This window comes from Giraffa tippelskirchi, chromosome 12 (assembly GCF_054371585.1).
Source record: "Giraffa tippelskirchi isolate mGirTip1 chromosome 12, T2T-mGirTip1v1.2.pri, whole genome shotgun sequence".
Taxonomy (NCBI): Eukaryota; Metazoa; Chordata; class Mammalia; order Artiodactyla; family Giraffidae; genus Giraffa; species Giraffa tippelskirchi.
Genome location: NC_137286.1, coordinates 53,226,823 through 53,239,439, shown reverse-complemented (window position 1 = coordinate 53,239,439; position 12,617 = coordinate 53,226,823). Strand labels below are relative to the sequence as shown.

General features: G+C 39.0%; 1 long non-coding RNA gene across 2 annotated transcripts; it reads right to left on the bottom strand.

Moving 5' to 3' along the window:
* Nucleotides 1-2,005: 2,005 nt before the first annotated feature.
* Nucleotides 2,006-12,303, bottom strand: LOC145528791 (uncharacterized). 2 transcript variants are annotated; one of them, XR_014070651.1, is made up of 7 exons: nt 11,812-12,303; nt 10,313-10,545; nt 9,673-9,904; nt 9,254-9,303; nt 8,606-8,815; nt 2,655-2,758; nt 2,006-2,247 (listed from the first exon to the last, which is right to left on the bottom strand). It is a non-coding gene; the product is annotated as an uncharacterized LOC145528791 (long non-coding RNA). The 2 variants fall into 2 exon arrangements; XR_014070650.1 differs by lacking the exons at nt 2,006-2,247; nt 2,655-2,758 and having other exon boundaries at nt 7,554-8,815; nt 11,658-12,303.
* Between the last annotated feature and the right edge of the window lie 314 nt (nt 12,304-12,617).

The following is a 12,617-nucleotide window of genomic DNA, read 5'->3' as shown; positions in this document are numbered from 1 at the left end:
TCATCTTTGTCCTCAAGCACCTATGAATGCAGCTCTCCTCAGGGGCCCCTCTGTCCACGTTATGCAAAGAAATCCAAATCCATGCAAAGAGTGCCTACAGCTTAACAGTGCCAGCAGCTCACAAATGTCTGAACACTCTTCTGCTGCAAATGCAAGACACACACACAAACACACACACACACACAATGCAATTTAAACCCACAAGATTTGCATTCACACAGGGAGATTCTTCCTGTTACTCCTTTTCACCTTCTTTTGCTCTTAAAAATTAACTCAAGTGAAGAGTCTCTCTCCTCCCATGCAATGAAGTTTAGACTTCATTGTAAAATGGCTTCAGAGCCATTTTACATAAGGCAAAGTTAACTCTATGGAATCTAATTTAGTTTCAAAGCAAGAGCTACTTAGCTCTTTTTCCTTATTGTTGGCTTCCCAGATGCTTCCCATGTGTGGATAGGGAAGCATCCATATGCTTCCCTTGAAATGATTCCATCCAGTGACTCGAATTCAGGGAGTAGTTGTGACCTGTCCAATGGGAACAGTCAGGATTTGCAGTGTAGACAGTCAATCTGCTCCTTTCAATCTACTTTTTTTTTCCCCCCAGCTAAACCAAGCAAAAGCAGACTTGGTGCCCATTTGATCCAAAATACTTCCAATTCGTGGACCTAGCAACCAAACTTAATTGGAGCTGAACGGCTCCCTGTGGAGATAAAACCAAAGGAAATTCAGAAAGCAAAAATCATAGAATTTATATTCATTTGCTTAATCGCCACTCCTAGCTCCTTGATGCATGAAAGTAATAGACACCTCATTGTATTCCTGTCTCTACTGATATTCACAGCTTTATCTCACTCTTTACCCGCATCACATTTCAGTTCACAGTTTCTTCCCTGGCAGTACCTGCCCTGTGAGAAGGTCTCTCCCTGGTCCCCCTGAAGGTTGCATCAGATCATTTAAATGAAGAAAGCCCCATGAAATGAAATTAGGGGCTGTGTTCTGCACATTTATTTTTTTCCTTCCAAACAGGTCACATTTTGCTCTTTATGACACCTTCAGTTTCAGTAATTGGAGGATAAATATTTCTTTTTTAAGAAAAGGAGGTGTCTTAATAGGCCTTTTAGAGGGCACAGCTGCCTCTGGGAAGCTTCTACAATAAAAATAATAGAATAACAGAGATCCAAGATGAGAAAGATAAATGTGCTTACTTGGCCCTCTGTCTGAAGCAAAATACTGTTTAATTCCTTCAGACTCTCAAGTGTTGGAGCCCATGTCCTTGCTTTTCAAAATCATTTCTCAGTTAACTAGTGAACACGTATCAAAAAATCATGTTTTTGTTGTAAAAATATACAACGTGATGTAAAATATACATCACATAAAATTTATTTTAACCATTTTAAGTGTATAATTGAACAGCATCAAGTACCTTTGCACTGTGTTGCAAAATATCATCTCCATTTTTTATCTTCCCCAATTAAGACTTTGAACCCATTAAACAACAACTCCTCGTTTCTCCCCTCCCCTGCCCCTCGCAGCCACCATTCTATTTTCTATCTCTATAAATGTGACTATTCTAGGTACTGCATTTAAGTGGAATTATACAGTATTTGTCTTTTTGCATGTCTGTCTTAATCGAAACATCACAGGTTTTCACTTGAGGACAACAAAGGTAGAAGGAGATAGTTGGCATTTTTAAAGATACAGGTTTAAATTCCACCTCTGCCACTTAATCTCTCTGTATTCTCAGGGAAATCCCTCTAAACATGTTTCTTTATCAGCCCCCCAAAATAGTATTAATAATACTGGGTTGTATGACTGTCAGGAAAGCCTATATGTCCACAGGATTGTATAGGATATAGAGTGAATACTCAATAGATGCTGTTTGTTATTCCTGCTACTAAGCATAATAAATCTGAGATAAATCCATATGTCTACCTTTCCAGTGTTAAACTAGCTCTTCTGTGCTTATCAGACATACATTGAAGTCGACGTTCTTTAAAATGAGAATGAATATCTTCCCCAAAACTTTATTGTGGCAATAAAATTAAATATGAGAGCTCGATATATACAATTTAATAACAGCTGGTCCAATCTCAATGGGACGGATTCCAGAATGGCATATCATGGTCTGTGATCCATATGATGAAAGTGATATAGTTGTCGGCATCTCCAAGACAAGAGAGAAAAAAAGATGATGTAGCATTTGTAGCTTAAAAGGAGAGGGGTATGGACTCATAAAAAGTCCTGTATTTCCTGCAATAAAAGTACTGTTGATTAGAAAAACATGTTTGATAGAATCTTGTCATTTTATCATTGGAGTAAAGGCTAAATGTCATCTACACCAATATTATTATCTCACAAAACTGGTAACAGCTCTTGCTATATGTCCCTAGCTCCTTTTTCACCAATAGATTGCCATTAAAAAGTATATATGTATATAACCCTGAAAAGTAATCCTTATTCTTGCCTTCCAGCCAACGTAATGACACTTTATCTTGAGATTGTTGTTGTTGTTGTTGTCCTATTTTTTGTGACTCCATGGACTGCTGCATACCAGGTTCCTCTGTCTTCCGCTATTTCCAGAAGTTTGCTCAAATTCGTATCCATTGAGTTGGTCATGCTATCTAACCATCTCATCTTATGCCATCCCCTTCTTTTACCTTCAGTCTTTCCCAGGATCAGGGTCTTTGCATCAGGTGGCCAAAGTATTGGAGCTTCAGCTTCAGCATCAATCCTTCCATTGAATATTCAGGATTGATTCTCTCTTTCAAAGAGAAGATAAAGGTTAAACAAATTAAACTGACATTAGATTGGGTATAAGAAGGAAAAGGACAGGGTATTTTGAGAACATATTAACAAGGAGGTAAATCCATCTTTGGAGGTCAGGTAGGGCCATGCCAAGGGTGTTTGCAATGAGATCTAAAGATCTAAATTTAATAGAAGGTATATGGGAAGGTACAAGGCCATCATGGAAGTGTGTTCCACCCTGTTAAGAGCCAAGAGGTCGTGGACAGCATTCCACATTCTAGCCCCGAAGACAGTACAATGGGCCAGAGTATAGAGTGAGTCAAATGCTGGTGATGAGGTGGTGAGGCAGGCAAAGACTGTATTATGTAAGGACTTATAACCATAGGAAGGGGTATAGAGATTTGCAAAATATATATATATATTATTGGTGCGTAGTTGATTTACAATGTTCTGTTAGTTTCTACTATATAGCAAAGTGAATCAGTTATACATATATCCATTTTTTTTTTAGATTCTATGCCCGTATGAAAGTAAAATTTGCTCATTCATGTTCGACTCTTTGTGACCCCGAGGAATTCTCCAGGCCAGAATACTGGAGTGGGTAGCCTCTCTCTTCTCCAGGGGATCTTCCCAACCCAAGGATCGAACCCAGGTCTCCTGCATTGCAGGTGGATTCTTTACCAGCTGAATCACAAGGGAAGCTCCATATAGGCCATTACATAGTATTGAGTAGAGTTCCCTGTGCTATATAGAAGTTTTTTATTAGTTATCTATTTTATATATAGCAGTCAATACCAATCTTCCAATTTATCCATCTCCCCATTTTCCCCTTGGTAGCCATAAGTTTGTTTTCTACATCTCTGACTCTATTTCTGTTTTTTTTTTTAATTAGTTTATTTATCTATTTTTTAACTTTACTATTTCTATTTTGTAACTAGAGATTAGTTTTAAAGCAATGGGAAGTCACTTAAGACTCCCAAGTCAGAGGATGGTGTAACGGATTCCTCTTTAAATGGATAATTTTGATGTCATAACAAAGAATGAATAGAATTGGGCTGAATGAGAACCAGTTAAAAAGGCCATAGCTATGATAATTGTGACTTGTACCAAGATCAAGGCCAGTTGCAGAGAGGCTAGAAAGGAGCAGTGAACACTTGCAGGAGACGTTTACTTGGTGGATGGGATGGGGCTCTGCAATTGATTGGATATGAGGTTGGCGAGAAAACAAAGAGTCAGGGTGACTCTGTCTGCTGAGATAAGGAATGCTGACATTTGGTGTGGGGGGTGGGGGAAGTAATTATGAGTTTGGTTTGGAACGTGTTGACTTTGATGTACTGGTAGAAAATATAAATGAAATATTGGCTTGGCCACAGGAAATACACATATGAAATTCAGAGTGTCACTCTAGCCCATGAAGGCAGAAGTAAGATTTACTTAGTTGTTGTTCAGTCACTCAGTCATGCCCAACTCTTTGCGACCCCATGGACTACAGCACATCAGGCTTCCCTGTCCTTCACCATCACCCAGATCTTGCTCAAACTCATGTCCAGTGAGTCAGTGATGCCATCCAGCCATGTCGTCCTCAGTTATCCCCTTCTCCTCCTGCCTTCAATGTTTCCCATAATCAAGGTCTTTTCCAGTTGAGTTGGCTCTTCCCATCAGGTGGCCAAAGTAGTGGAGCTTCAGCTGCAGCATCAGTCCTTCCAATGAATATTCAGGACTGATTTCCTTTAGGACTGACTGGTTTGATCTCCAGTCCGAGGACTCTCAAGAGTCTTTTCCAACACCACAATTCAAAAGCATCAGTTCTAATGTGCTCAGACTTCTTTATGGTCCAACTCTCACATCCATACGTGACTACTGGAAAAATCATAGCTTCGACTAGATGGATCTTTGTCAACAAAGTAATATCTCTGCTTTTTAATATGCTGTCTAGGTTTGTCATAGTTTTTCTTCCAAGGGGCAAGCGACTTTTCATTTATTTACTTAGTAAGAGGAGAGAAAAGGGTAAGGAAAGAGGAAAAGGGCTTGGATAGAGACAAGAGGAACATTCAGTGAATACCACAGTGAGAGTCAGTCCATGAAAAGCAACACCAGGAAGAGGGGCGCTATCCATCAGACAACCTGCCCATGACTCAAAAACTTCCTAATGCTGACCTGAAGTTTTTTTCAACTTTTACCCTTCAGTTGCTCGATTTGACAGTCCACTTCTTTTTCACTTAAACACATTCCTGCCGACTCTTTTTTGAGCTATCAAAGAATACAGCTGCATCCTGCTTGGAAAATATCTGTCATTAAAGTGAAAGGTGAATTTTTCAAGGTGAATGTAGTCAGAAGAAGGAAAAGGATGAGGAGAAGAATGGGGAGGAGAGTGAGATAAACACGTAAAGGTGATGACTGCAATGATATATTAGAAAAATACTGTAATTCACAAAAATTTAACTTAATACACCTACTATAACTTTATAATACAGCACCTCCAAATAGAAAACTGGATCATTTAATATACCTCCAGGATATTTCAGGCCCAAAGAAAAACAATTCTCACCTATAAAATGTAGAAAATTGACCCAAAGATTAATGTGAATTGAATGTTCTATAAATATGGCTAAATTTTATACTTTTATTTCTTCAGTTAAATTGCTGAACTTGCCAGGAGGAAAAGTAGCTTTCTTAAAGAATATGCTTACACAGTGCCTCACAAATCAATTCATTGTTTTTTCACTTAATAATAAGATAACTAACACTGAAGAAATGAAAAGAATGAAAAATGATAATTGCCTTCATTGTTCATGATATTAAAAATAAGTATTCTAGATATAATACACAGTGCAGTTGTATCCATGTTAATGGATGTGGCTGATATTTATTGAGTGCCTATTATGTGATAGTTACTTTATTTGACCTTCAGATTGTAACACTGAACAAGATAGATGAGGATCCTGTACTCAACGAGTTTATCTTCTAAGCAAAGTATTTTAATATATCATGGTAATCATTTTATAATGTACAGAAGTATCAAAGCATTATGTTGTGCAACTAGAACTAACATAATGATACAGGTCAATTATATTTCAATTTAAAAATATATCAACCTTGGGAGGAAAAACATCAAAGTGCTAATGATGGTTATCACTGGCCAATGGGGTTGGTGGGTGATCGTTCGTTTTTACTTTATACTTTTATTTATTTCTAGTTATCTGCCATAAACATGTGTTCTTATAAAATTAGAAAGAAAATAATGAATATCATTAAAAATTTTTTTAAAAAGTAAAGTATTTTAAGAGCAGAGAGAAGGGAGTAAATGCTGGATAATTTGCATTGAAAGATAAAGCAAGCCATATTTTCTACCAAGCCAGAATAAAGGTTGGAAAAATTAGAGAAGGATGCTTAGGCAAGGTAATATGTGATGTGCTTTGAAGATTGGTAGATACAGAGGAGTTCTCCAGCTAATGGTAGAGGAGGGCATAGAAGGAAGGACCCTTGACAAAATAACAGTGCACAGACTAGAAAATACCCAGCACCTTCAGAGAATGAGGAACCAACTGAGAGAGCTAAAGCACAGGAGATCGAGGCCAGATGATGGGTAATATCCAACACCATGCAAAATGATTGGAACTCCAAGTATTTACAACCAACCAGAAATGGAAAAGAAATGGTTTTAATCTGTTAATAGCATACAGAGCAAAACACTCATGTCATAAATCACTTGATTAACCAGTTCAAACCCTGCTCAATCTCCAGAATAAGCAATTAAAATAAATAAAATGGGTTTGTGCTATGGAACGAGATTTATTCTTTAGCTAACAACTTCTGTCTAGTGATCAATCACCAGGGAATGAAGTACAGTTTCCATCCTTGGAGTTATAAAGCTTTGAGATGGTTTCAGGCTGGTCTTGTCTAAAACTGTGAAGCCAACCCACGTGATCACTTTAGTCCCTCTGGAACACAAATGCTTTTTTATGATTGTGAGACCTTTAAATGTGCAGCACATTTAAAGGACAAGCTAAAATTAGATTGTTGAGGTAAAACCAAAATAATGAAATATTTTATTTTATATCCATGTCCACATTTTTGATTCCTTTAAAACTTGTGACTTTTACAGAATCTTGGAATTAGGCAAGAACAAGATAGCTTCTGTGGTTCCTCAGCTAATTATTTTATCCAGCAACATAACCACAAGCTTCAATAGTACACTTGATAAATCCTAATTATTATAAACCTTTCACCATTATTTTCATAGTGAAAGATAAGACCATTGCCATATATCAAACAATAGAAAATTACTTTTGTTTGTCACCACTTTCTGTTAAAGCAACTATCATATTTCTCTCCAAGTAGGTTATTTATTTGGGAGTAATTTTTACAACTATGTATAGCCATAATCTTTTTTCAGAATGATGAATTTCAAAGGCCAAGACTTTTATGATAAATTCCCACTATATAATTTAATGATCTAAAAGAATAGTTCTACCATCACTGAATTTATAGACTCTTTGTGTATTAAGAAGCAGACATGAGCTCAGACTTTGCTAGTGATGAATAGCTACAAGGGCATGAACAGTAACTATTCATTTAAGGCCAGGATCTCCTCAAGTCATTCCATTTTTGGGTTGAGATGTGCACAGATTATTGCAATTTCTCTCATCGCCTATTAAAAATGTAAACACTGTGAGGTGGCAAAGCTAATAGCTTAAAAGAAGGAAGTTTCACAGCTTCTTATCCTGAGCCAGCAGACCCTTAGTAGTATGATGTAATCTTGGGTACAAACTGGTCTTTAATATGATGTAGGTCATAGTCCAAGCAGACTCTGCAGAAGTCCAAGGGTACGGGTTATGTGAGATCTTTCACTGTCAAAGCTCGGCTCAAGATTAATGGTATGAACAGCATGGCTCTGGGGATTTGGTCAAGAATGACAGTAGGCCATGAAGGAGAGCACCTGATACTATACCAAATTCAGGGGTACTGTGCTTCATGTTTAGAAAGCATCAATTCTACTCCTTTTCCTTCTATGATGTCTATCTGTCCAGCTGTTTGTTTCTGGGAAAAGCTCTAGGAACAGGTGAAAGCAAAGAAGTGTAACACTGCCTCAAGATAAGCAGACTATAAATGAAAAAACTCAATGAATCTGTTGATTTACTGCATCTACACAAGGTCAAATGGAAAAGCAGGATGAAAAGCTAGAAAGGACAATTATTTTGGATCTCTACAGGGGGACTTCCCTGGTGGTCCAGTGGCTAAGACTTCAAGCTCCCAATGCAGGGGTCAGGGGTTCCATCCCCAGTCAAGGAACTAGATCCCACGTGCTCTAAGACACAGTGAAGCCAAATTAAAAAAAAAAACCAAAAAAACAATATTTAAAAAAAAAATACAAGGGAAAGTGATCTGAATGAAAATAAAATAATTGGAGACCAAAAACCAACCAAACCAAAACCACATACCAAAGAATGCATTCCCAAGTGATATTTAAAGTCACGTTTGCCTCCTTATTTGTATAACTTGGATAAAATAAGCAGGGGAAGTGAGAGAGGTGTGGATCAAAACACAGGAACACACAGGGAAGAAAAGGGAATGCAAAGCAACTGGCATTTGGTGCTCAGCAAGTATGTGCTGAGTGATTGTGCCTCGTTTTCCCCATAAAATAAATCCATGAGATGGTGTTAGTCTCTACAGCAAGTGATGGAGTTCGGATGCAAATGCAGGCGTGTCCCGAAGGAAAACCACTGCTCCTTCTCACTGTCTCCTGCTTCTTTCCCTCCCACCCCCTTCTGCTCCCCTGAGTTCTACTCCAGCTGAAGGTGGGGAGGGATAGGGGGTGCGGGGTTATAGAGAAGAGCCGCCAGATGCAAATTCCATTTCTCACCTGTGAGGTTACATCGAGCAGGCATTCAGCACACGCTGGGCTGTCCCCCAAATTCCCCGCCTTTGACACTGTGCGGGTGCCGTCTCTGAGCTCTTCCCAGAAGTGCTTGCTCCTCAGTGATGCTTCATCAGAGTACAGTCAGAGAAAAGTCAAGGATGAGGTGAGGGAGCACAGAAGGAATTTGCTGACATTTATCACACACTGAAAGGACTATAAATAAAAGACACATTTTCAGCCTCAAAAAAAAAAAAAAGCCACTAATTTTTTTCAAGTCTAGTAAGAAACAGACTTAAAGAAAAACATAATCCCTGAAGATAAAATAAGATAACCTGTTTAAATTTTTTATTATTATTTATGTATTGGCTGTGAGGCATGTAGGATCTTAGTTCCCCAACCAGGAATGGAACCACCGCCCCTGCCCCGGCCCCCTGCATTGGGATCATGGAGTCTTAACCTCTGGACTGCTAGAGAAGTCCCAAGATAAACTATTTTTATTAAAAAGTTTAGAAAAAGCTTTGGGCTTCCCAGGTGGTGCTAATGCTAAAGAATCCAACTGCCAATGCAGGAGATGAGAGAGATGTGTGTTCGATTCCTAGGTCAGGAAGATCTCCTGGAGTAGGAAATGGCAACTATTCCCAGTATTCTTACCCGGAAAATTCCATGGACAGAGGAGCCTGGCAGGGTACAGTCCTCAGGGGCTGCAAAGAATCGGACACAACTGAGTACTTTAGAGAAAACTTTCAGCATTTGCATTTTCTGATAAATGAATAAAGAATTCTGTAAAGCAAGAGTTATTTAAACTGGAAGGACTACACCAAAACGTTAGTAGTTTTTCTCTCTCAAAGTTAAAAAAAAAGACTTTTTCAAATGTCTTTAGTGTTACATTTTCTAAAATGAGCATGCATTGTTTTTAAATGGAAAAATGAATACAAACTTTAGTTTAAGAAGCAGGAGGGAAAAAGTTTCTGCTCCGACAAGCTCTTCCTGGAAGTACTTATTGGGGATTTTGTGATAGACGTGCTATGTGATATGGCCTTTAAGATTATCTCTGACATAGATTGAGTTACCTTAGTCAATAAATTTCAGTTCAGGGAGGAATTTTCCTCAAGGCTTCTTGGCAGGAATTCTGCATACTTTTTCTCTTTCCCCAGAGTCCTGGATAGGGCTCTTCCTCATTTGCTGCAACCTACCAATTCCTCAAATTTGACAGAGATGCCACACGGACAAAAATTCAGCTGTTTTCAATCCAAGCTGCCCCAAGCCATCTAGTACAACTCCTTCTAAATCATAGAAAAATGTCTGAAAAAGTCAAGAAGAATTCAAATGAAAGGACAGAGAGGAAAATGTCCTGATAGAAATTTAAACAACTAAGTCAATCAGGTTTAGATTCTTCTTAACCTTAGAATAGTTTTAGATTTATAGAAAAAAAAATGCAAAGAGTTCCAACATAGCTTACACCCAGCTTCCCCTATTATTGACATCTTACGATAGTGTGGTACATTTGTCATAATAAATAAACCAATGTTAATACCTTATTATTAATTAAGGTATGTTATTCAGATTCTTTAGTACTCTTGCCTGGAAAATCCCATGGACGGAGGAGCCTGGTAGGCTGCAGTCCATGCGGTTGCGAAGATTCGGACACGACTGAGCGACTTCACTTTCACTTTTCACTTTCATGCACTGGAGAAGGAAATGGCAACCTACCCCAGTGTTCTTGCCTGGAGAATCCCAGGGACAGGGGAGCCTGGAGGGCTGCCATCTATGGGGTCGCACAGGGTCGGACACGACTGAAGCGACTTAGCAGCAGCAGCAGTCTTTATTTAATGTCCTTTTCTGTCTTGATCTCCTCCAAGGTCCACATTACATTTAGTCATTCTTTGTCTTTAGGTTCCATTTGGCTGTGACAATTTGTCAATTACATCTTAATCTTTTGAAAACTGAGAGAGATAAAGAGACGTTGTTATTATTCTAACACTCTACAAACTTATGTTACGGCTAGATATTCCCAGGAAAGTACCTGGATCCCTAAGATGTGTATAAACTACCAATATTCATCCAAGTGTTAAGCAAATGGAAAATAAAAGAAGAAATTTGCCAGCATGTTTACAGAAGGATGAGTGTCCTTTATTTCACGCAGCTGCCTAATAAATGTAAGGGAAAGCCCATCTGGTTGACATTCAGTGCTTTTTCACAAGTAGAATTCAAAGACAGGGTCCACTTCAGGGGATAAAACAGAAATCAACCAAATAACTAATATGGTAAAGAAACCATATACACAGTGTCATCTGGCACACAGCACCTAGCATGGTGCCTGGCACATGTGTTCAGTGGATGGATATAAATGAATGAATGAGGTCCTAGAAGTGAGTGCGGGTGGGACTCCTGGGCAGCAGAACTTCACTTCAAAGGGTGAAACAATTCATGCACAAAGTCAAATCTACCATCAGCTCTAGAAGAATTTAAACCAAACTCAGAACACTGATTTTTTTTTTTTTTTTAATTCAAGCTTATGATTTTCAAAAGATAGGCACTACAGTATGGAGGGAATATCCTGAACTGCTTCAACTTAGCAGATGTGGAACCTTTAAGAGAATCATTTAAACTCTTTGGGAGTTAGTTTCCTCCTTTGTGTAACACAGGTAGTAATAGTTCTTCTACAGAGTTCCTGAGAGAACTGAGACAATATCTGCTATAAGAGTAGAAACTCGGCAAGTGGCGACCAAACATCATCATTGATGTGGCCATTTTTAGTGCTCCCAAGAGTATCACATGAAAGGTAGGGACAACTCTTCTATTTACAATTGACCCTTGAATAACTCAGGTCTGAATTGTGCAGACTGACTTATATGTGGATTGCTTTTTCAATAGTGAATGTTGTGGTACTTACTACATGACGCATGGTAGGTTGAATGGATGCAGAGTCAAGGATGTGGAGGAACTGCACAGAGGGAGGGTCAATTGTTTGACCATGTAGGGGGTGGGCACCCTGCCCTCAAGGGTCCACTGTCCTTTTTCCTCCCCACACCTCTCTCCAGCAAGGAATTCTCACCTCTGAAGCAGCCATATTGCATCTTGTGACCTGTCTGGCAAATTCCTGACCACTTCTTGAGATGCACTTCAAAAAGCATCTCCCTGAAAAGCATTTCCATGCCCTTCCTTTATACCTCCCTAGCACCAAGTTAATATCTTGATAAAACTCTTACTTGAGATATTGATATCTTGACTCCTATCCCAACCACACGTGTTCACAACCATACGCAGTGAATTGCAAATATTGTTCTTCTAGGGCCCTTGTAATAAAGGACCACAAGCTCCATGGTTTAAAACAACAAAAACATTATCTCACAGGTCTAGAAGCTAGAAGTCTAAAATCATGGTGTTCTTAGGGCGGTGCTTCCTCTGAAGTTTCTAGGAAAGAACCTTTTCAAGACTCTTCTGGGTTTCTGAGCCTGATGACACTCTTTGGCTTTCCTTGGCTTGTATCATCGTCACTCCAGTCTTGGTGTCCGTCTTCACAAGACTCTCTCCCTTCTGTGTGTCAGGGTCTTCGTTTGCTGTTTTAACTCTGTTTATGTCTACCTCTGGGTCTCTTTTCCTTTTGTTATAAAAGAACCAGTCATGTTGGATTAAGTGCCCACCCTATTTCAGGATGTGTGCATGTGTGCTTAGCCACTCAGTCATGTCCGACTCTTTGTGACGTCATGGACTGTAGTTCTCCAGGATTCTTTGTCCATGAGATTCTCCAGGCAAGAATACTGGAGTGGGTTGCCACGCCCTCCTCCAGAGCATTTCCCAACCCAGGGATTGAACCCAGGTCTCCCACATTGCAGGCAGATTCTTTACTGTCTGAACCACCAGGGAAGTCACCAGGACACTTCAGTATGACCTCTTCTTAATTTATTAATATATCTTAATTACATCTACAAAGATGCTGTTTCCAAATAAGGTCACATTCATACATGCCAGGGGTTAGGACTAGAACATTTACATTAAAGGGATACAGTCCAAC